This window comes from Enoplosus armatus, chromosome 2, assembly GCF_043641665.1.
Source record: "Enoplosus armatus isolate fEnoArm2 chromosome 2, fEnoArm2.hap1, whole genome shotgun sequence".
Classification (NCBI taxonomy): domain Eukaryota; kingdom Metazoa; phylum Chordata; class Actinopteri; order Centrarchiformes; family Enoplosidae; genus Enoplosus; species Enoplosus armatus.
Window position 1 is genome coordinate 13,295,625 of NC_092181.1, and position 26,126 is coordinate 13,321,750.

Sequence of the window (26,126 nt, forward strand, 5' to 3'; positions counted from 1 at the left end):
TGTCACAAATGGGTAATTACCCTGAGTCCATGAATCACTTAGTGATAACATTCAGTGAGAGGTATTCTCGCAGCAAAGGCCCTCTCAAGTGACCTTTTTGCTCATAAGCTCCTTGATTCCTTTCCTCCACTCCTCTCCTCTCCTGTGTAATCCCTACATGACCTGGTGGAGCGCTCATGGCCTCAGCTGCATTTCTTAATTAATTGGCCTAATTAAGAACGGAAACCCAATTAGCCTGTGCCACCGCTAGCATGGTCCAAGCCTGCAGGTCCTCTGAGCTACAGCTACGAAAGCTGAATTAGCTGTTTTTTTTGCATTAAAATACAGTCTTTTGCTTTTGAATTCACCCTAAAAATGTGATGTTGCATTCCTACACGGGTTAAAATATTAAAGTTTTGGGTGACTGGATAAGTCACAAGTTCAGGTTTTGCAATAGTAGAGAGAGCCCACAGGCAAACATGAGAGCTAAGGATAGATATGGGCATTTTTCTCTCCCTGAGGCTGAGACAAACTTAAGTAAACACAGATCTTGTCTAAAAACTGGTCTCACTCAGGGTTTGCATTAAAAAAAGAGTGTAAACTGTCTTTAGCACACTGCATCTTTCGTCAGTGCACCTGCAGTAGCACGTCTTCTCTTCCACTGAATCTCCTGAAGGATTTTCTTCATACTCGCTCCCCTTCTCTTCCTTTGTACTCATTCACTCATTCACAACATCCTCTTGAGATCATACTATAGCTTTTTCATCTGCTCTTTGTGCCTCATCCAGCAGATGAAGCCTACACTCCTTCCACGTAACAATACTCTTCAACACACCTCTGTTGCCGCTGCATCTCTTTATAGCACAAATATCCCCCAATCCCAGCGCGGTCTTAAGCTTGCTTTTATTTTCTTTCATTGTGCTTTTGGTATTGGCTCATTCTCGGCATCCTCTGGAGGACTTGTTATAATGATTTTCCAGCTTTCTAATTTTTTCATAGTGCGTCTATAATATCTCTAGGCTTATATCTGTCAGTGGTCCTCCCCTCCTCCTGTATTCTCTTTGACGGTCTCTTGAGTAGTGCCCAGTCACTCTTCATATACAGATCCTCTACATCATTCCTCTCCAGCACTTATTCCCTTGAGTAATTACATCTTTTGCGCCATGGATCTCTCCATTATTCCCCTTTACTTGTAAAGCTTCATCTCCTCCTCTCACGCAAAAGCCTGTCTGCTATTGTCTCCTCAACGCTTCTCTCTTCAGCTCCATATTTCTTCATGGGCCTCCATCGTTTCTTCTTCCATTATTTCTTCTCTTGTTTCTGTTTGCCCATCAGTAGACCTTGTCTTCGTGTTCACTTCATGTCACAGACTGGAGGGTCTACAGTCCTGTGTATGGGGTGTTATGCGCAGCTAATACCGTTTCTGCTTTTTGCAGTTTCTTCCCATTTTGTCACCTTAATCTGCCCTTTCTCCAGGGGTGTTTTTATTTTGTTCCAACACAGCCAGAGGTGGGGTGATGTAAATCTAGTTTGACTTTAATCACTATATATGCAGCTGAATGAATCTGTGTACATTGCAGTAGTTTAATAAAGGGCATTTTTGAATTCAATTCCCCCCTCTGCTGTGTTCATATTGAAGAAGCTTGCTGTAGCATAGCTCCCCCCGGAGGGCACTCACTCCTTTGTTGTTACATTAGCATCTCATTACCCACTTCTTCTCAATTCAAACGCCCAGTCTTATTCCTCTTCCTCTCTTGTGATCTTGTTGCTGATTCCCCCTCTCTTTCCCACTTTTTTCTCACAATCCAACTCTCTGTCTCTCATGGTTAGGTTCTCTCTCTGTGTTTCCTCTTCCTTTATCACTTTGTCTCTATGACGATGGCCTTTTTCAGTCCCCACTGTGAGTTCAACGCTCCTTTTATCTCACGGCTCGTCTAGCATCTATAACTTTGATGACTGTATCTCTTTTTGCCTCTGTTCCCACTTTCCATGTTTCTTCATTCTACTGTCTTTCCTCTGTCTCTCGCAGTCATTGTTTTCTTCTTCTACTAGATTAAAATGTGAGAACTGACCTTATCCGTTTTCTATACAAACTGAAGATTTCACACAATTTCACTTGCATGGCATAAAATCAACATAATGGAAAGCGGATAAGTCTTCCTCTCCCTCTCTCTCTCTCTCTGTCTCTGGATCTTTCCCTCCTCTCTCTTGTTTTCGCTCCATGCTGCTGCTGTCACTGTCGTCATGCTGTGAAGCCACACAAGGGACTGGTCTGGGTCCTAACAGAGGAACGGCTTCAAAGGACCCCCTTTAAAAAGTCATTTTGATACAACTGATTCCTGACTTGCTTGAGACACTGGTGGGTGGGAGAGGGGGTGTGAGTTGGTGTGATCTAGGCGAGGCAGGCCTACTATGAAAATCTGAAAAGCTGAGTTACAAAGTACTCAGAGTGACTACAAGCGGACTCTTTGAGTAGATCCCACCGAACGTACAACAGCCAGTGAGAAGTTGTGTGGTTTCAGCTGTAACAATAGTAAGATGTGATAATCAATCAATTCAATTCAGTTTATTGTCATTTTACCAGTTCAGTATAACAAAAAATCCTAAAAAGTCTCTCTCTGGTGCAAGATAAAAACATAGTGCAGACACTGACATAGTAATATACACTGTACTGTAGCTGCTAACTCATGGCACCCAGCCTTTGCAGTGCGTTTCCTGGCTTTCCAGCTTTGCTGTTCAGCCTCGACTGCCAGCTCAGAGTCGTGGAGCTTCCTCCTCTCCGTTCCCTCCTCATGCCTTGTTGGCTGCGTCCTCCTGTGGCACAGCGAGTTCTGTAAAATAAACAGACTGCTGAGCATCGGACCACATAATGTTTCAGGTCTACGGCCTGTGCTGACTCTGATGATACTCTAAGGTGTTGGTTCATGTCTGCTTGCATCTCTCATTTCCTAGCTTCCCTGTAGATGCCCTAATTTGTGCCTGCTCAGGAATTTCTGCCTAGTCAGTAGAATTTTTCTCATGGCTTTATTTGCTTCATGTAAAAATGTGATGCATAGGTTTCTGTCTCTGATTGTGTACTACTACTGCAACAGAAAAAAGGTTTTGAAGGAAATGTAATTTTGTCCAAACTACATTTTCTATCAACATACTGATGAGACGTTGATAAACGTATCTGCCAAGTCCCAAAATGGTAATATTGTAATGGTAATGTATCTGCAAAACATTCACTTACACATTTGTTTTCCCTACAATATCAGTTCTTGCAATAGAATATCCAGTTTACACATGTCTGTTGGTCTTGGGGAGTACCACTGCATACTGTATGTTAGAACAGTTGTATAGGGAGTCTGAGAAATTGCCTCAAGTGATGTCACTTGAGTCAGCGTTGGTGTGGGCCACAAGTTTGTAAATCCAATAATCCCAAAAAAATTCTGGGGGTGTGGAGTTAGAAAGAAGTGAGTTTACCAGACCTCTGTAGCCAGCTCCTCATCCCTACTTGAGGCTAGCTGATCAAGGCTACATTAGCCACCACTAGCATAGGATATCAGAAATTCGGGCTGAAGTGTCGATGGCCGAGTTGCATTGTTGATTAGGAAGAAGAAAGTGTGGGATAAGAATGACGATATCTCAGGTTGTGCTGCAACAATTTTAATCCTTTTTTAAACTTTCCACGGAGAGTCTGAGCATGTTCGGTGGAGCACTCCTTAAATGTTAGGGAAAGACTGTGGTCTTGGTTAAATATTGAAAATGTCTAACCACACGTGGGTCTCTGGAGTCAAAACTCCTCGTATGCAACATACTGAGCAGACATTGTGAAACATATCTGGCAAATCCCAAAATGTTGATATTGAATGTATGTGATCCTGACCAACTCCCTACAACTCGTATGTGATACACAAACAAAGCTTTTCCTTCATTTGATAAAGCATTGCCACTGAACATAATCCAACAAGGCAATTACATTCGCTACATGACGTATTTGGCTAAATGAATATGTACATGATTTCTAGGAGACAGAGTTGCTCCTAATGGTTACAGCTGTTGCTGATCAGTGGCTTTTTTTTTCAGTACTTGATTTTGCTGCCAATTGCATCAACTTCAGGAAACCGTTGCGTTGCTTGTTTGACAGCATATGCGTGTCTGTGTCAGAGCACGGACAGCCTCTGGCATCACTGGTTTTTGGTTTAGGTGTGAAGGTAGCGCAGCATAGATTGCTCCAATAATGAATAGCATCCTAAATGCATCAGGCCTACAGTTCCCTACAACAAAGCTCCTTTCTCTCTGCATGTGCTCCCTTCATCCACATTCCCTGCTGGGTTTGACACTGCCTCAGTACATCTTCTACCTTCAAGCAACGCATTTGTTGTATGTGTTTACTCTTTTCTAAAGATGCTTTGCTCCAGACTGCTTTACTGCCAAGACCAAGACCAAGACCCCCCCCCCCCCACACCACCACCACCAAACTGTACTCACAATTTCTCCATATCTGAGCACCAAATATGCTTACTAAACTACTCCATTAGTGCTCCTTTTCATACTAACTCCAGATTTATTTTACAAAGTTAAATTCCCCTGTTAGACTAAATTTGATGCAGAGGCAGCTCAGCTTCTCACGTATCAGCCCTTTAAGCCATTTCCTGATATACAACTAATGATTATCTTTAACTTCCTCTTCATGGGCAATTTATATACCATCAACATCTCTTATTACCACATAAGAGTGGCAGTGAAGATACGTGAGAAAATAATTCAGTTTTCATCACATCCCCGAACACGTTACCTTATACTACAATATCTTATTGATTAAGTCTCTGGTTTTATTTTTCATTTCATTTCTTTTTCTTCTTTTTTTTAAATGCTCACACAAATTCTTTTCATGTGTCCCCTCCCTCTTCAACACACACACACACACACACACACACACACCCACAGAGACACAGTAACAGCTCATTCTCACATTATTCTCTCCCTAGTTTCCCCCTAATTATCTCCCAGACTCCATGAATAGCACCTGCCCGCCTGCTGCACTGGGATTTCTCAGCCCTCCGAGTGGATGTTTGAAACACTTGTTAGCTGGCTGCTTCCAACCTGTTATCACTTTAGGGAAGAAGGGAGGGATGAGAGACCCTGTGTATCACAATATAGGCTCATGTCATCTGTGAATATTGAAAAGAGTGGCCGCCTATCTAGGCTGCAGCGCCAAGGCCAAATTATGTTATCAGAAATAGAAATATAAGATCCTTGCTGGTCTCTAAAATAAAATTGCTTACGTAAGATCGTGTCCCTCGCTCTTGCTTCTCTCTGAGCTACATGCAATTTTAGGATTCATGAACGCAGACTGATTCTCACTGCTGCCCATGTTGCACGTTGCTCTGAATGAGGTCGGCTAAATAAATTGTAACAGCGTCTAATTCCCCAAATCAAGATAGTCACAATATATGAAATTGGCATCCTTTCAGATTACATCAAAGCCAAACTTGTTTCCTTTGAATTATTTCCTTGCCTGTGCTGCAAAAAACACATTGAAGAGACATTAAAACAGATGCTCTTTATTTCTGGAAGAAAATAGGAATGCATTCCAGACAATAGTTTATTCTAAAAATTAATACATGTTAATTCTTGTTTATATATGTAAGTAGAGAGCTTAGAAACCTTTAATTTTGCTGTAGGGTTTTATTTGGGGAACATGTTTGTATGTGTGAGCCTGCATCTGCTTTTATTCTTCCGCTTGTAAGATGCGGGGGCATGTTTGCTTGAGGACTGGGGATTTTGTAGAATTATGTGATTGTTGCTATAAAAAGAGGGAGACGTGAAAGGGAGGAAGAACAGGGCGAAAGGGAGTTATGGAATGAAGCAGATGCTGTAGATACAGAGAGACAAAGTGCGCTCTTGAGAGAGCAGATACAGAGTTTTGACAGCGAGGATGATTGAGAGACATGGGAGGAAATGCAGCAAGAAGGGGGGGGGGGGGGGGTTGGGTGACACGTAGAGTGTGGGCTTGAAAATGGTCGAGGAAAGGTGTTTTTTTTTGACAGAAAACGGAAGAAAAAAAACAGATGACTTTAAGATAAACAAGGCATGGTGATAAAATACACGCAGTAATCAGGCAAACAAAAGAGGTGGAAGAGGAGAGAGAGGGAGAAGAGGGGAGGGCATGTGGCTGCCCTGAAGATGAATGCCTGCTTTGATCCTCTTCCTTTCCCTGGTTACCTCTTTGTATTTTGCCCTTCTCTCCTCTTCACCCTCTTCCAGTCTCTCATATATCCTCATTTACTCTATTTCACCTCCTCTCCCCTGTTGTTTTCTCCTCTTTCTGCTGCCTTCCTCAGTTTTATTTCCCAGCGGCACGCTTCGATTTGCCCCGGCACGTTCTGTGATATACTAATGTCTCATTAACTGTTTTATCCGTCTGTTTATCTTCTTCCACTCTCCCTCTGCCGCTTCTCCCAGTCCTCTCTTTAAGGCTCTATCCCTCTGGCTTGTCCACTGTTTTCTATCAGTCGGCTCATCTATCTTGCACTTGTCTTGCTCAGAGTGTTGCAATACTATTCAGTGACACCAGGCGGCAGTCAAGCCCATTCATTTGCCTGTTATCCATGTCGATTCTATGATATGCCTTTGTAGTTTATTTTGGCTTGTCATTTACATGTGATTTATGCAGATGAGTGTGTGTGTGAGTGGAGGACAGTGTGTGTATGGCTTTGTTCTTTAATGTACAGTGTTTTGTGTCATTCTGACTGTGTGTGTGTGTGTGTGTTTGTGGTCTGAAATCAGACCTTGGCTTTTTTTAATCATCTGCTGAAAATTCGACAGATGAAACCTGTGAAATTTTCACTGGCTCTAATAACACGTGACCGAGTGATTACGTGAGCTCATCAGGAAACCAAATCACACGAAACGGAGAGGAGAGGTGTTGCAGCCTCATATCGTGCTAATTTACGGAGCTTTTTGTGCTGAACGCTGTGAGGGCAGTAACTCTGTGAAGCCATCTGAAGCCACATGAAGACACTTAACGAAAATGGTGTTGCTCCTGATGATGCCAGGTTTTTGGTCAGAGGTGTTTATTTCACCGTGCTGTTGTGATGATATGTTTTCCATTTGTCAATTAATTTGGTGTTTCAACAGATAATGAATGACAGCCGTTTTAATAACTTAAATTGTCTTCATAGAATTGTAGAATTAATAAACATATAAAAATGTCTTTATATCTGCTTACAACTACATTATGGAGTGTTATACAAAAATATTTGTGTACTGCTTGTAAATGCTAAATGCATAAAGGGGGACTTAAAGTTTTATTTTCTATTGTCCTTTTCACTGTGAACTACACAATACTGTGTTTAGCAAGATAAAAACAGAAATTGGTTTTGTAAATATGGACGATGCACAAAGACATAGTCGGCTGTTCACATATGAAACATTTAAATTAGCCAGTTCCTTGGAGGAAAATCAGGATAAACTTTAGCCTTGTAACACATTTTTCTTTCTTCTGCTATTCCATGTACAGTTTATTTGAAGATGTTCACATGTCATTTGAAAGTATATAGAGGAACATATAATGTGTTTTTTTTATTTGGTTTCTTATATGAAGAGGCATGTTCTTTTGATGTTTGATAAATAGTCTTGTAATCCCATGTGGGACTGGCCAAATGTTTGGTATGACAAGGAAAGATAAATTAGCTGTAACTGAAGAAATCCATCAAAATGTAGGTGTTGCTTTTTCTAATGTGTCTCTACTGCTGTGTGCAGTGACACGACTCTCACCAAAGTGTAAAAAAGGACACATCTAAACAAGTACATGTATAGAATTGCTCAGCCTGGACTCATTCATACTATAGTTTGTACTCATTCAAAAACACATCAGACATTTTGAGAGCAAAACGAAGCAGCATGCCTCCAGTTCATCCTGAGCAGTGTGACATTCGTTTTCTCACAGCGGGGTGCTGTCATCTCAACACCAGCCTCCATCCACACATTCTCACCTTCTGTAAACATGTTTGACTTTATCAGTTGACTTTTCTGCCATCTGGCCACTCCACACAGGCCAAGGGTAGACATGCACCACTTATGTGCAAGCTCACAGTCTCACCCCAGGAGACGTTAGCGATGCCCAAATCTATTTTCACCACCCTTTTCCCTACATAACACATTATTATTATCACATTTTGTTTCCCCCATTTCTGGTTAAAGGGCTTTTAAGAGCAGGAGATTTTGCTCTGTTTCTGTCACATCAGTGCCATATTAGTCTCTTTGATTTTCTTGCTTTTACTCCCTTTGCAGAAATTTGAGCATTAAGCCTTCATTACACGGCCTGATGACTCCCTTTAGTTTACTGGGTCAGCCAGAAAGGGGTCATCATCTTAAACATGCCTTACTTTGTAAACTCTGGTTTCATCCTGTGGCTAAATTTACGCTGACAGATTTTAAGAGGTAAATCAAATTGGGTTTCATTGCATAACAGTGTAATCCCTCATTTGTCATTTCTGTCGGTGAAACCACCCCAAAATTTTTTATTTATGACTTGGCAATACCAAATCTGCATGAATCATTACCCGTTCCTACCTTTGCTGTGATATAAAAAGGTGTAGTTAAGTACAGAAAACATCAAGCATGTACAGATTGTGTGCATTTGAACATTTCAGTTAGTGTCACCAACATACTTCTGGTCAAAGAAAAACATACGACTGTAAAATTTATGTGTCATTTTTCACATTTCAGTTGAATGTTTACAAGGCCGTTTGTGTTTTGAGTGGGAGTTGTGATCCATGAGCCTTTCAACCCTCATTGTATGCTGTGCCTTCAGAAATGCATGGCGGCTTTCTTTTCTTCATTCTTGAAAAGTATACTTCTTAAGATTTCTTTTTTTTTTTTCAAACATATGTGTGAACAGAAGCCAATGTCTTTATATTGCTGGACTGGTGTACCGCTGATTTCAAAAGGAAAAGATAAGAGTGTGTGATGTGCTAAAAGAAGAGGAGACAGACAGTGTTAGTCTCTGATGTTAGTCTCTCTGTAAGGTCTTAATCGCAAACTGACAAATCTCTTGAAATGAAACAGAGGGAGAGCTGCGGGGCAAAGTCTTGTATGTTATTAAAAGAAATATGACCTTTCACAGGAACAGACGAACCACATTTATTGCTCACACCACTGAACTATTCCCATTAATAATCAGAGTAAGAGATGACAACAAATTTTGTGTCCTTCGTTTACCTTATCTCGATACAATTTTGTGTTGGGAAGTAGTAGGCTTGGGAAATTGTCTATATTTGTCAATGTGCCCTCAATGAGGACGGTGGGGGGATCACCTGTGATCTCAGCACACTATCACATCTCAGCTGTTACACATGTACTGCATATACAAGGACATGAATAAACTGGAGACTTACAGTACCACCACCATCACATGATAATCAGTCAGCTCAAGCTTGGGCTTGTGTGGGCTGGTGTGCCGGGAGCAGCTGTCTATGGTTTTATATTGAGTGACAGAGCTTCTCATCTATATAGACTTGAGTATGAAAACAACATGCGTACCATGGTCAAAAGTTGCACAGAGCTTCAGGGTGTTGGTTTTCAGTGTGATTAGCAGTACTAGCAACCAATCACATTAGTCATTTGATTCAGTGTTGAAATCAACAATATCACCTAATAGAGCTGTAATATTTAAGATTAGATTACCGTTTCCACCTACACTTGTATTTCCTTTGCATTGGAAAGAAAACAGAGCCCTCCGACAGCCAGAGTAATTATGAGGAAGGAGGAGGACAAAGTCTGTAGAGGAATGAGGTCGGGGTGAATGGATGGAACTATAACTAAGAGTAGGCATCTTAACCCAAACCTTAATAAAGCTGAAAGCTGAAACCTAACCAAACATTAACCATAACATTGTCACTTCATATTTGTAATGTTTTTTGAAGGCACAGACCGATGATGCAGTCATGCTGATAGAAAACGTTTTTATGTGTTGTTCTAGAGGACATGGACAAATGACATATTTTGTTGTTTAATTTAACTTGTCACATTGTATGGATGTAACTCTGATGCTGGTTTTATCAATTGGCAATTCTATTAGATGTGGACATTTGTTACCATAGGTGCTTCGTCTTAAACCCTGTCTGCAGGCCAAATGATCACTATAGTTTTTAATTGAGTTGAGAGATCACTGAGTGGCCAGTACAAGTTTGATTTAACTAGAACAGTAACATAGTACTACTACTGAGGTCTGAACTGTGAGGGATAATAAGGAAGGAGATTGATAGAGTCAGGCAGACGAACAAGGTGAACAGTCCTCTAAGCGGAGGCGACAGGTGACAGACTGGGGCTGATGGCTTATCGGACAAGAACGTGGAAACCCAGATCTATATTAGCACCCAAAAATCCTTTATGGCTGGACTTCATAAGTAATTGGAATGGAATCAAAAGGTGCAAGATTGGGGACAAAAAAATAACAAATAAATTTGCACCGGATGTAGGAAATAGTTTCTGTGTGAAATTTAAAAAGTTTGTACTTTCTCTGACTTACAAACACCAAACACAAGGTAGCTGCCGAGTGACGGCCCTGGGTAAACAGCCTGCGTGGAGATGACTCAGGTGACAGAGTGATGTCGTTTTTCAGTAGTTTCACACTGTACATGCACACGATGCTTTAGGAATATTTTTTTATGCAAATGAATTTTCCAAGGTGACTTGTGCAGCATGTGTCTCTGTGCTAATTAGAAACCATCAACTTAAAGTTGCTTTGACCTTTATTAATATTCAGACAAACTAGCTGTGGCTGCAGAGTGTACAGGAAGTTGGTTATTTGTTCATGTGGGAGTGAAAGGAGATGAAATGTCATATAAGAGCTTTAAGTATTCAATAGGGAGGCTGTACTTTGCTGTTTGTGTTAATGAGACTTTATATGACTCCATTTACTGGAACTTTTGTCTTTTAGTCAAAGTGAATTTCTTTACTGCGGTAATCTTGTTTCAGAATTAATATAAAGTGTTGTAACTTGAAACTCGTGCCGCACACATCGTTGTTAGGTCCAGACTGACAGTATAGTCAATAAGCACAGCAGATTTGAATGCTTATGTTGTGCAAAAGTAGATGCACAATGACATGCACAGTCTCCCAGGGAGGGAGGTTTTCTGCAATTGTCTTCAAATGTTTGTTTAAACTTTGATGGGTGTTCACAGACCTCCCTCGCTCTCTTCCTCCCACCTCTCTACACCTCCCTCCCTCGCTCCCTCCCTCAAGCCTTCTGTAGCTCGGCAAGAAGAGAGGAGCGGATGATGGAAAGAAATGTTCAACACAGCGTGCCTGTGTCAGAGTTCCTCCTCAGACATGGGAATGCACCCACATGCCTGCAGACATATTCAAACACACTCTGCACATGGAAACACACGCTTACACACTCACCCACTCACACACACACACACAAAGCTCATGTAGAAGGAAACAAACATGGAAAAACATGGAGCTGCTTGATATTCTATATATAAACTACAAGCTGGAGGTGTTTAGTTTGCCAGCATGTGTGGATACGTGTGTGCATGTGTGTGTGTGTGTGTGTGTGTTTCTGTGTCCTTCATGATTATGCTTTTAAGGGCTTCAGGGCATGTGTGTTGTCACTGAATACATCGTCCCTCCTGTATGACGCTCTCCTCACTGGGGACCCTCAGTGTAAAGACTATGACGTCTCCCGCAAACAGATTGAAGTAGATTACAGTAACTTTGCACATTGCCATGGGAACGTACAGATCAATTATTTGATTTTTACAATTCATGTCGGGAATCATCCACAGATTTTCAATGACTGTAAAGGAAACAGGAAAAGGAAACTAGCAGATCTGACAGTGGAGCATATAACATAAGGAGTTTGAATTCGATCACCCTCTCTCTCCCATGTTTATTGTCACCCTTCAATGTGCAGTAAAGCTGACATGTGTTACGTGTAGCGAGTCTCCCCTTCCCCTCCCTATAGCATTAGTCCATGTGGGTCCTCTGCCACTTTGCTGAAGAGGATGAACCATGTTGGAGGAGGTCCTCTCAGTGATTTGTCACTTGTTCAGCCATCTGCCACTGTGAAACCTTTCCTGTTTAGCACTGTAAAGCACAAAGAGGATTCTCAGTTAAAACCTTCAAAATCAAATTTTAAACAAATAACAAAATCAGCACCAAAGCAGATAACATACATGACATTTTGTGTGACAAAGGTTTAGGCAACTAAAGCTACTTTAGAATATGTTGTAGTCACATTAAAAGCTAAGAATTAGAGGAATAGCGTGACATTTTGGGAAATATGCTTTTCTGCTTTCCAGTCGAGCATGAGATGAGAAGATCGCCCAGCACAGTGACTTCCTAGAGTGTTGTCGTCACTGTGAGGTTGCCAGGCAACCAGCGTAACTCCCCATTAAAACACCACTTGTCTTTTTTACGTTTCAGTGTGTGTACAGATTAAACAAACAAGATCTATTCTGTTTTTTTAGTGGTCTGGTTTTTTTTACCCATGGACAGAGTTAGGCTAGCTGTTTCTCCCTGCTTCCAGTCTTAAATGCTTACCTAAGGTAATTGAATCCCGGCTCTAGCTCCATAGTTAATGCACAGACATGAGAGTGGAATTGATTCGATGTGACTTATGAAATGATTGTTGAGTTTGTAAATGCCCACCTCTGGAAATGACAATACAATAGTGGGAAAACTTGTAATAAAAGAGCAAAAATTGAAACAACATTATCAAGAACTGCATGAACGGCATGTTTGTCATTAGTTTCTAAGTCACACTGCCAGAGTTTTTACACACAAGAGACAAAAGTCTCTCCCTGTGTATTGACAGTGAACTTGAAAGCAAGATGGGCTTCTTCACATTTTATATCTGACTGATGTTGTTTGTGGATGAGCATCACCTGTTTGTCTTTTCCTCCTTGTCAAAACACTGAGCATCGTAGACTTAACATGTTTGGGTTTTTTTCTGTCTGACAAAATTTTGCTGACCTGAATCTTGATAGCCTAGCATCCATGAGAGCACCTCTTGTTCCTTTATCGTTCCCAAATGTCACAGACCTTTTTTCACAACAGACATATTGACCTGTCAAAGCATGAAAAGCAAAGGTGGAACTAATAACATACACGGTGTCTCCTTTCCAGCAATTATCGCATATCTCATTTGTCACACCTGTGTTAGACAAGCCAAAATGTCTGCTGTAAAAAAGGTTTATTCAGCTTTAGTGTTTAGTTTTCAGCCCACCGCCTTGTTTGAGGTCTGGCTTTGACATATTAGCGAGCACCAAGTCCTCCACTGCTTTTTTTTTGGTTTAGTCAATAATGACTCTTATTAATATGGTGATTTACAATGGTAATGTTTTATTAACCTTCGAATACTACACATATTGTAACGCCTTTAAGGTAAAAGAAGAATTTGTAACAGCCACCAAACTGCTGTTTCTTTCCTGCCTCATGTCCCTGAAGCTATAAACCAGCTCAGCCTGCCAGTAGAGGCTCCTCATGTTTTGCTACTGATAAGTTTGTCCTTCACATACAATAGAAGTTAATGGAGCAAACATTCAGGCTGCAGATTATGATGAAACTAATCAGCAGCTTGCTATATTTAAACTCGCATTCCTTTTTTTTAACTTGTAGCTTTTGTTTCAGGCCTTTCCCGCAAGGCGAACCTGTACTGCACAAACCTCCAATTTTCAGTTACAGATTTAGAGAGACTTACTATGCAGTTGTAAATGGGTTTTTTTTCCCCTGTAGAGGAGTTAGCGTGCTGCTTACTGGAGTATGAATGAATAATTAGTACTCGTGCATCTTTGTCGTCTGTGCAGAATAGCATGCTTGTTTTTTTTTCCTAAGTTCATCATCCCCTGTGCCTCTTTACTCCCTGTCTCCCTCTCACACATACAATCTTTTATGAATTGCTAATGGATTTTTATCATCAAATTCTTCTTTAAATAGTTATGAAGGTCATATTTTATGCTTCATGGCTTGTGCTTTGCATGGTAGTGTGGTACAATAACAACTTAAGTTATGCAGAGAGTCACACACACACACACACATATATACATAATTCCTCTTGTCCTACCCTCTGCTCTTCCCAGGGTTGTTTCTCTCTTCTTGCCTCCTCTTGTCTTCTCCACCGCTCTGCTCTGCTCTTCTCTCACCCCATCTGTGCCCCCCCCCCCTTTAGTTCTTCTTCTCTTCCCCCATACATCGTTATTTTCTTTGATCGGTCTCCATTTGTTTCCTTACCCTCCCACTCTGCATACTGACACTGCTGAAGGGATGTCTCTGTCTCGCTCTGCATCTCTATCATTGCTCTCTCTCTTTCCCCCTCTCTATCTGTCTTTCTCCTTATTTGTCTCCCTCTGTCTCTATCTCTACCTCCGTCCCTCCCTCTCCCTCTCATCCTCATCCCTCACTATCTCTCCACGCACACTTGATTCATTTTACACATTACGGAAGCATCCATCATTTTGCTCTGAGAAGGAAAAAATCTCTCCCCTTCTTTTTTTCTTTATCCGTTTTTCCACTTCTCTCTTTTCCGGCTGTCTTTTCTTTTCCCAACTCCTACACTCTCCTGTGGATCAAATCCTAAAGCTGGAACCAATATGTTTTATTTCCAGCTGGTCATCATGGCAGGGACAGTTCTGCTGGCGTACTACTTTGAGTACACGGACACGTTCCCGGTGCACATCCAGGGCTTCTTCTGTTTCGACAAAGCCTACTCCAAGCCGTACCCAGGACCAGAGGACAACAGCAAGGCGCCGCCCGTCCTCGTCTACTCCCTTGTCACTGCCATCCCCACTGTGACGGTGAGTCTGTGTTCAACTTGTAAAAAAAAATGTACTTCCACAGGTGCTCATCATGCCCAGGCACATCTCACACGAACAGACATGACAATCACCTACATACACACACACACACACACACACAGATAGTGTGATGTGTGTGTGTGTCCGCATCTACACGTGGTGTTCGTGGATTGAAAGAGGAGAGAGGTGTGTAGGTGTGTATCCTCGTGGTCTCACTGCTCTGTTTGTGTGGATGCGTTCTCTGTCATAACCATGGCAACGGGCACTATATTTGTCCGCCATAGAGCAGTCAGAGATAGCTACAGTGTGCAGAGAGTCTGTCCTTATTTCAAGACTGCACGCTTCTGAAACAGAATAAAACATCAGCTCTAAATGGCTTCCCTTATTCGTGCAGGCACAGTTTCGTTATTTTCACCAGACCGTCTTCATCCAAGACTCAAAAATGCACATTGAAGCCCCCTTAATATTTAAACATCCATACAGACTCGCAATTTGTAGGTCATGTATTCTTGGCAACATTCACATTTATGCAGCAAATCAAAAATAAATATCCAACCGCTTTATTTTCGCCATTCATTGTAGCAATGCATTTTCACTGGCTCTAAATCAGTTTAAAATGAATATTGTAAGGCACAGTAATTGTTGTTATTAGTCTAGTTACAGCGGCTATACTTGTCAGTACAGTGGGATATTATTAATAATGAAACATAGCTTCACATCCTCATCAAAGCTCTGTCTCCATGACTTTCTGTCTTGTCCCCCAGGGCTTGTCTCTTTGATGTCTTACAGTTAAGTGGCATTACGACATGGCTGCCTCTGAGCCACATATTGGGACAGCACACATACACACACACGCACGCACGCACACACACACACACACACACACACACTCACACACACAAATACATGTACAAGCATAAACACAAGAAGATGCACATAATAACACACATAGATAACAGGCAGTCCTGGGTCATTTGCTTCTGTACACCTCAATCCCCTCCTCTGTCACCTCGGCTCATCATTATTGAAAGTATTGGCCTGTTTTACGCCACGCTTCAAGCATTATTATTATTGATAATAACAACGATAATTATAACATATTTGTACATGTTTCCTAGGGTGTTATTCTGAGACTTGTCTGGCATAGGGGGTTCTAGTTCTGCCTCTTGAAATTTTGTTGTAGCATCATCCTTTTGTTGACATTTTGGATCACAGATAAATAGATAGATAAATATAGATAACACAACTGCACACACTGGCACATACTCACACATATGGCAGATGCACAGGTGCACTTTGTATGTGTGTCTTTGTGTGTGTGTTTGTTTGTTTGGAGCCTAACATGCACTGGAGTGGATGGGGGCTGCAGGCACTGGGGTACGCGAGCTGTGCAGAGTGGGAGCGGAGTGGCGTGATTTTGCCTGGAGTGTGAAGCGGCTTTTTTGAAAGTCAGAGCATCTGTGTTCTCTCTCGCTCCAAGATACCGCTTCATCCCACGAGCCTCTGTTCAGATACAATAAAAAAAAAGAAGCATAGTCATCTTACTTTTCTCTCAATTTTTCCTCAGACTCTCAGACAAACGGAAAATGGACGAATTCCTCGACTGACAGCACAGACGTTTGCTGTAACAACATATACCGACTTTGTTTGTACGGATTGTGTCTGTGACAGCTCCAAATGATTTTTAAACTTACCAGAAACTCCTCCACAGGTTTCCCTTATTTTTCCTCCAGACTTTTTGCTGCTGTCTCTTTTTATAATGAAGGGTAGGCATACAACTCAGGATAACTGCAATTTCTTGCTCAAGCTAAATCACTGCAGCAGAAGCTGAGATATCCTGACCTTTATACCTTAGTGTGCTTGATCCTACACTTCCCATGATGGAACTCTTTCATTAGACCCTCCCAGCCTGGTAAACATGCTCTAAGTCAACACCCCCAAGAGGGTTGTTGTTGTTTTCTCAGACTTGACAAAACTCCCCTCAGAGGCAGAGAAGATATTATACAACAGTTTTCACAGTAGTCTTTTATTAGTATCATGTTACAAAATCTATATCATCAACAACACACTGAACATTATGGAAGTCATCTTAAAGGTACCCTGTGTGGTTTTGGACCTCTAGTAGGGCTATGGAGCAGTTTTTATGGTTGGGTCCCTTTTTTGTTTGTTTTGTGCACGTATGTGTGACACAGGACACATTTCCTGCCAAAGGTTTTAAACTAGCCTGACTCACTGGACGTAGGTCTGCCATTGGCTGACTATTTCAGTTGGAATTCTCCTCCCCTTCCGCTATCTGTGTGTTACCGTTTTGCAAGGACACCGTCGCTGCATCCTGGGCTTAGCGTCGCCCAAGACGATTGTGATTGGTTTAAAGAAATGCAAACAAGCCATTATCATCAAATGTGGAGATAGGCTGGCTATGTGAGACTAGTCTTACACTATTCCACTGATTTACAGGAGGTGGTACTGTGCCAAGATACACAGCAATGCACCAGCAAAGGCAGTGTAGAAGAAGACTGCAAGCTGACATGGATGTCAACCAGTGGCAGCTGGTGACTCAAAAAACTGGGGAGGACAGGAGGAAAACCAACCTAGTGTGACGAAATGACGGTAAAGCGATAGATAGATTCATAATTTCATACAGTAGAATATTAGAAAATAAATTATAATGTGCAAATTGCAAACTACTTTTAAACACATCACTAAAAACTGTTTTTCAAAACACTTGTCTTAGAAGCGGTGTGTAGTTTTACCTTTATAACAGGTAAGTTTTGGATTGGATTCAAATTTAGATATCCCACCATTTAATTTGATAATTTCATTTCGCATTTGTGGACTAGATTAAGCAGCACTAAATGACTCGTATTGCCAGACCTAATGTCAATGATCCGCATTGTAAACATTACACATAGAGGAGGGGCAACCTCCTCTGCCTCTATGGACCAGCCTCCTCTGATGTAAACAAATCGGCTTTGCAAATGTTTTGTGAGGCAGGAAATTTATTCAACACATTTGTTAAAGCTCAAGGATACACTCAGCGTGTGTTGGTAAAATGCAAACATAACTTTTGTTTGTTTACAAGAAAACTCCACAGGGCACCTTTAAGAATCATTTGTGATTAAGATGTTATTTATTTGTTTCTTCATTTTAGTATCAAATTACTTGTCCTACTTCTTATCTTACTTTTTTCCCTTTATGCATTCATTTAAACTTTTTTTGTGTGTGTGGAGTCTCATCCTTGAACTTGGTTACACATATCCCTGGTAGATTTTATAAATTATATTCAGGTTATACCACCTGTCACCACATGACTGTTACTTAGATCATTGGATGACACCTGAGCAAGTTCCATTCTCTGAAGAAGGTCGAGGGATGTGGTCAAAAGCTCTGGGAATAGCAAAGTAAGGGCACCTTGCGTTTAGAATATTTACCACAAACATTTTTTGTGATTTCTTGTTTTGGCGCATCAACTCCTTCATACATTTTGGGTGGAACAACCATGATGTCATTGTCAGCAGTGATAAGATATTGGTGATGGATGAAAGTATGATCATCCACTACGATGCGAAAAGATAAGGAGTTAGATTCAGCCGCAGAGTATGACACTCATAGGCCATGAAGAAAATCTGGGTTTTCATATAATTTCATAATCATGAAAAGCTGCAGAGCAGGTTAAACCCGAATTCATCACGTCTCTGGGGTCTGATCAAAAGTCTGTCTTCAAACTGACAATGTTGAAAAGCGGCAGTGATCTCGCAGGGCTTTCATGTCAAACTGAACCTGTAAGATTTGAACAGCACACACCAGAGCACATTGACCACATTTGAGTATTGATGTGGTTCCTCGATTAGAATTAGAGAAGAATACTGTGTGTGTGTGTGAGGCAGAGAGAGAGAGGAAGCAAGAGGGTGAGTGAAATAGAGGCACTTGTGTGGTACTTGGCAAATATGCTGTAAGTTTCAGTGCATCAGTGAAGGTAAGTGTGTGGGTGGATGACGGCGCACATCTTCTCCTCCACTGCCACTGAAAACGGATTCTGCGTGTGTGCAGGTGGGAGTCGATGTGTGCATGTGTGTGTGTGTGTGTGTTTGTGTGTGAGAGTCTGACTAGTGCTGGGATCTGAGAACAAGTCAGAGTGGCTACAGGCGATCTCTATGACTCTCCACCACTAGCACACACACACACACACACACACAAACACAGTGCATAGCCTATATACAATACACGCACCAGACGCAGCACAGGTGACATTTCAGCACTCATGCTAATTGTCATGCCAGGCTAGCTGAAAGAGCAGGGTAAAGTGCTATTTGAACCATTAGCTAATTTTGTGTGTGTGTGTATGTGAGGGTGTGTATTGTGTAATGTAGACCGATTCATGTGCCGATTGCACACTACAACCCACCCATCAGTGAATACAGTTAGGCTGTGACCAATCACAGGATCAAATAGTAATTGTAGGCTTAAGATGCATGTGGCACAGTGTGAGCCTTCACAGCACGTGGAGACTCATACTGCGCCACACAAACGCACACACTTGTAAGCTCAGGCAAGAGGCCGTGAATGAATGAAGTTTTGAATGTAGAGGTTTATTTCTCCACCTTTTTTATGTGGGTCAGAAGCATAATGCTAAATACTTTTGCCCTGGAGAGCTCCTCTCTAATGCTACTAAATATAAGCCTCTCAAACAGGACGGGAAGGCAAAGCGAGGGCGCTCTTTGAGAGGAGAGACAGCGAGAGTTCAAAAATGCAGCAAACACCACACAATGTGAGGAGGAAGAGGGAGAATGAGGAACACAGGAAACAAAAGGTACCGCAGAGAAAACAAGAGAAAACAAGAGAAAACAAGAGAAAACAAAACCAAGAAAGAAGACATAGAGCAGCTGATGATGAAGAGTTAAGGAGAGGAAAGAGGGAACAAGAGAGTCTGTCCGATGCCATTCGGTGGCTGCTTGCTTCTCCAAGTTTTGTTTGCTGCTGTCTGTTAAAGAGCCTTCATGCATAATGCAGCTCCATGTGACAGAAAGACGGGGATTGGGGCGAACCATGGAGGCAGACCATATCATCCAGTCATGCCAGAGTTTATTAAGGGAGAGCTCTTGATTCACGAAAAAAACTGCATTGTGCTGTTGTTGCCGTCATATCTTCAAAAACAGATGCTGGATGTGGTCAAGGCCATATTGTGTTTGGACGTTTGAATAGTCTGTATGCGGTCCAGCCTCCGTGGGAAGAGATGAAGAGGGACAATAGTCAGAGTTGAAGAGGAGGACTGGCAGAAGCCAAGCAGATGCAGATTTAAATAAATGCAGGGTGACGATTCTCTTTGCCTTCCAGAGGTCAGAGGTGAGGGTGAGGTACAGGAAAGCATGCCTGGATTTTTGGTTCATCTTTTGTCCACAGATAACTGGTCAAACATAGATGACATGAAGTCTTTTTGCAATATTGCTAGAGCTACTACAACAGAGTTAGCCTGCAGAAAATTGTTTTGATATTTATGACATTAACAGGAAACCTCAGGTTTTCTCACGTGTAGTGTGATGCTGCTTTGGACCAGGTCTATTGCTCTGTTGCTTCTCATTCTGCAGAGCAGGATTATATAAAATTGAATTGTGTGATACATCTGATACGATAGCTACCTCCATTATGAGCTTTCTAGTTCTCTCTGTTCGCAGCACTGTTGCTGTAGGTCAAAGGTGTCACCAAAGTTTAACTCCCTGTTTATTTCACTTCAACTTTAGCTGTTATAAATGTGCTGTCACTGAACCCTAAGAGTAACCAAAGGTAGATTTTGCTTTAAAGTCACACCTCCTCTCTAACCACAAGGCTACCCTTCCAGCTGTGGTTACATGCAGCAATATCACAAAATCCAATCTTCTTGATTAGATCTCCTAAATAAGATGGAAATGTCACATCTACCTGTAGCCAGCAACACTCTCTTTTCTCTCTCTGGCATAAACACTTGAATGTGGAAATTGGTTTCCTTCTCTACTCCTTGCTTTTGTGTGTGAGGTAGACACACATAATTCAAGTGGTGGGAGGCTGTAGGTGAGCCCTGCTACAGCCTCTTTCCCCTGTATTAAGATGGCTCCCATCATGCCCCCCGACTGCTCTATTGTTATGCTAATGTTTAGCAAATTATGTTGTTCAGAAAATCCGGTCTTTTCCTGTTCTCATTTTTCGCCTTTCTCTATTCTATATTTACCTTCTATTCTTATTGTAATCAGAGTTGTCATCTTTGACAGGCAACCGAAAAGAAATCTGCTCACACACACACACACACACACACACACACACACACACCAACGCACATAGACGTGCAATCACACACTTACACATATTTGCTGTAAAGTATAGCTGAAGTAAGCGTCCTCATAGAACTCATGCAGTTTATTCGTGCAATCATCCTTTTTTTCTGACATTTTCAAGTTGATTGCAGTTGTCATCGGTCTTGTGTTTTATCACACATGCTGGGTACACACACACACACACACACACACACACATGCACAAACTCCTTACACACACATCAGTCCGATGCCCATATGCAAATTGGCCAGAAGTTTGCATACTGTTAAGCCTCGGGACAATCCTTCATGAATAATGGAGTCACATATGACGGACAGAAGAGGATTGGGAAGAGCCATCGAGCTGGAGAAAAGATTTGGGTGTCGCTCTGTCCCACACAATGGATTGTGAGAAGATCAGTTCCCTTCATGATTTCCTCTTCAGGGAGGACGTAGGAGAGAGCCACAAATTTGGATAAAGTGATTTTGGTGCTGATGTGAAATGTGTTTGTTGCTGCGAAAAGTCAATCAGTATAGATATCATTATTGACACTGCATTACTTGTGCATCATGCTTTGCCACTCATCACAATGTATGACTATCTTGCCTTTATTATGCAAACAGGAGCATAGATATTTCAGGGATCCCTGGAAGAAGATTGTCTGTGACCCCAACCTTTTTTTTTTTTAATGAAATACACATCTGAATTTTAGCAGCATAGCTAGAATTGTCCTTCTTTCACCTTAAAGATTTGTAAGACAAGTTATGATTTTTATTTGGATGTCATACCAAGAACACGGAGCAGTGTCTGTCATGAGGTCACTCCAAACAGGCAAACAAGACGAAAGAGCTACGCAGGCAAATAGTCATAATAGGCAGGCAGAGAAGGCAAAGCACATAAGACAATCTGCAGGAAACGGAGGAAAGTGGCCAGTATATATACTGATTAGGGTAATGAGGGGCAGGTGGAGATCAGGTGACTGGGGAACAGAGGGAACCTCGAAGGACAGCTGCTGGAAGTTGAGGGAATGGGTCTGAAACTGCAGGAGAAGTTAGTGACAGAAAATGAGCCAAAATAATGAAACAAACTATGTCAGGTGTTCAGTTTGTCTTGTTCTTTCTTGTTCTGTGACAGAAGTTTTAATTCTCAAAGGATGATTTTGTGACTCTCATGATTGCTGGCATCAGTGTGTTATTATAAGCTAATTTAATACCCATCCTAACATAGAAAATGCCATGTTTGATGGTATAATCTGTTTTGCTATTGACCATCACCATCTGTCTGTCCATCCATGTCCATCTCTTCTTCTGTGTGTGTGTATGTGTGTGTTTGGATGTCCAAAAGAGAGACAGACAGAAAGCCAGAGACAGAAAGAAAGGCAGAAAGACAGATCAGAGTCAGCAGTCGTGCTTATGAGACGGAGCAGTGACAAAAGGGCAGGGATAATAAGGGATAATCGCGGCTTTATCCTGTCTCTGCCAATCACACTGGGTAGAGGATTGAGAGATGAAGACAGCAGGCCATGTAGCCCCATGTCGATACGCCTGACCAGCTATCCGCTCCCACTGTGATAGCCAGACAATAAGACATGCTCTATCCCATAGATGAGAACCCTAATCCAGCAATACACTCACACTCAAACTCTGATAGATCAGCTGCAAGGTCTCTTCCCACACGGATCCAGGATCCCTCTGCATCTTCTTAAGGAGAGAAAGAAAAAAACACAACTTTAGGAAGAAAAGCAGGATAAGGACAGAGAGCGAGAGACCGGAGGAAAAAGAAGAAAATGCAAAGAGACAAGAAAAGAAAAGTGGGGAAAGCGGGGAGAGGAGAAGACGAACGGGGTCATACCTCAAACTGCAGTTAAAACCTTACTGAGTACAAACATGATTTGAACTGTGAGAGAGCGAGCAAGAAGGAGGCAAGAAAAGACAATTTACTTTTGAATCAGGAAAGAACAAAAGAGAAATAAACAGAGAGAGAGAGAGAGAGAGAGAGAGAGAGAGAGAGAGAGATGTTTCTGGTAGCCTAGTTTCTCTCCTCCACAAAGACATGGGAAAGCTGCCCGGCCATGAACGAAACACAGAATAAAAGCAGAGTGAAACAGAGAGAAGGAGATGGATGGAGAGAGTGTGGGTGATGATGAAGCTGAAGCAGCTAAATTGTCATGGTTACCATCGCGGGTGTGTGAGAAAGGCTGCCTGCTTATGTATGTGTGTGTGCGTTTGTGTGTGTGTGTTTTAAAGTAGAGCACTGGGCTTGCAATGTCAACAAATGTCATGTGATATTTGCGGAAGCTTTATGTCGACTTGTGCGTAATCCTCATGAAGGTTTCTCCTCACAATAACTGCCGAAGAGCAGCTTTCAGTCAGTATTGCGTCATTTTTAGGAGGTGCGTCAGCGTAAAGGACTTCCACTGAAACACACATTATATTTCCATAAACGTAGATTAGGAATTTAACACAGCACCAGCTATGATTCACTGTGTGGCAGTTCATGGTGTAAATGCGTAGATAAATGTAGTGTTTCCTCACAATATCCCCAAGCTGTTAATGATAAACGAAAAAAATCCCAAACACATCTGTAAAAAAAGAATGCACGGATACATTAGCGTACATTTCCACACTCCCCCTTAAGCTTAAGTTGCTTTTTATATGTGGTGACGTCAAACCGGCATTTAATGCTGCATCACTTGTTCCTGTTCTGATTGCTGTTCAGTATTACTCATCGTACACGGTGTGTATATCATACTGTTCTTAGACACAGTGAAAGTGTGGATCTCTCTGTGTTTTGCATGCAAGTTTGTGTCTATGTTTTCTATGTATACATCCCTGTATGTGTGGTGAATATGTCTGTGTGTGTGATTTGATGTCTTTTTCAAAGTGTATTTGTTAAAAAAAAAAAGATCCACCTGTTTACAGTTCCTGTCTGTATCATTAGATGCCCCATTGACTTCTCTATTGTCTCACTATTATTTTTCTGTGCCCTTCATGTGTTTTGATCTCCATTTCAACCTTTTGTTTCTTTGTGTTTTTCTCCTTTTGATCCTCATTGTTATCTTTTGTCAAGCAAGACCACACACTTCGGCACACACACTGTTTGGAGTCACGCTCAGAAAAGCAAAAGAACACCCTACAATCGACTGTCACCATTTCACAAAACGTAGAAAATCAAAAGAAAGCCAATTAAGACCCACTCAACCTCTGGAGTTTCTCCCATCACTCTTCCACAAAAACGTTAATGTGCCGTTCTCTGTGCCACCTCTTCTCCCACAGACAGCCTTTCAATTTATCTATATAGTTGTCAGAGTTGAAAAAACGCCAGAGTTGCAAAGTCTTACTAACAGCTTCTATAGTACACACACACACACACACACACACACACACACACACATGACACACACACACTCACACGTACTTTCTCAACAAAGGAGGCCATGTGATCTCTGCTCTCTGAGGCAGGAGAAGACAGTTTGTGTCAGTCATCCTTCATCTGCCTTTTTCTTATTCTCTTTTTTTCCTCATTTTCATCAACTCCTTCATTTTCTCTTACTCTCTCCTACCCTATTTTCTGTTCTCCGTCATCTTCTCTCTGTCTTCTCATTCCCTGGCTGCATCCCTTTCTCTCTCTTCAGGTGTTTACACACAAACGTCTGCTTGTATCTTAATCATACCTCCTCTGACTAGTTGAGATCTCTCTTTATCCCTCTGACTATCCAAGGATGAAATAGATGCGGCCTAAAAAAAAAAACACAGCAACTGCCTCCAGAACACAGTCAACATCTGTTCAAAACTAATTGGCTGCCAAGTGATTTTCACCTTGCTCCAGTTGATTTCCAGTAGAGTATAAAACTTTACCTTCCACCAAGTTTAGGTTGAGCCCATTGGCAGGTCTCACATACCCGCCTCGTGCACTTAGCTGTTAGGACAACACATTGCTCTGGCTACTTGCATACTATCACAGCACTTTGTCTTGCATATTCTTATCGAAGTTTTACTCAGAGTGAAGTGTCGTCATGTCAACCAGGTCAACACTGACTTTTTCAGTGTTCTAGTTCACAATCTGGTGACTCATATGTTTTGTGTTTTTATCAAACAGAGCTGGGATCATAACCCATTTTGAGTTTGTGACTATTTTCTAAAAAGCTCTGAGAGACATGAAGACTTGCTGATTTAATTCCAGGTTTCAGCAATATAACTGACACAATATTTCAATTAAAATGAGTTTAGATGATGGGAGAGAAGCAGTGGAGGGATAAAAACCATCTCCCACACCGGCAGCCATGCTGTTAATGATTTCACTCAAAGAAGAAGAATCAAATAAGTATATAGCTAGAATATTTTTAAAGCATTACATTTATTCAGTTCCATGAATGCACAGGGATGGATAGGAGGGTGTATTTTGCACTATAATCTGCATTACTCTGAACCTCAAAAATACTTTCAAATTACCCCACCGTCCTCCAGACTAATGCAGTGGCTTATCTCTATAATTGTACTTCCTTTCTCCACACACACACACACACACACACACACACACTCATACATGCGCAATATAATTTATTTATTGTCTTCTTTTTTTATTCACTTTCTATTGCATTCAGTGCGTGTGACCCTTTGTTTGTATGTCAGAACTTTCTTTGCTTTGTGCTTCTCTGCCAGGTGTCATATTGTTAGGTGGTATTGAATTTGTGTAATTTCACTTCTTTTTGTTTTGCATAGGTGTGTCCTTGTCCATGTCATTTCTTAAAAACAATGTTGGCAAAAATACAATGACATCTATGGATTGCAGTTGTTGTATTGTAAATGTCAAATGGGATTTACTGTAATTGCTTTGACATGTTCGCAGCCGTTCTGCTGAAATGAAAGCAGGCAGACAGAAAACCACACTGACAATTTAGGCGAGATGGTCTCTTAATGTCATGTTTGATTTTAAACCAAGTTTTCAATATGAGCATTCAGGGTCTCAATGTCATAAATTGTCATAGATTACATTAGAATGTATGTTTAGGTGTAATTTGCAACACATTAGCTCCTTTTTCAAGACTTTTTTTTATCACAATATACTCTGT

The 26,126-nt window shown here is 41.4% G+C and overlaps 1 pseudogene; it reads left to right on the forward strand.

Annotated features, from left to right (window-relative positions):
- The window catches only part of LOC139297635 (phospholipid phosphatase-related protein type 5-like), a 48,471-nt pseudogene that overhangs the window by 11,373 nt on the left and 10,972 nt on the right, over positions 1-26,126 (forward strand).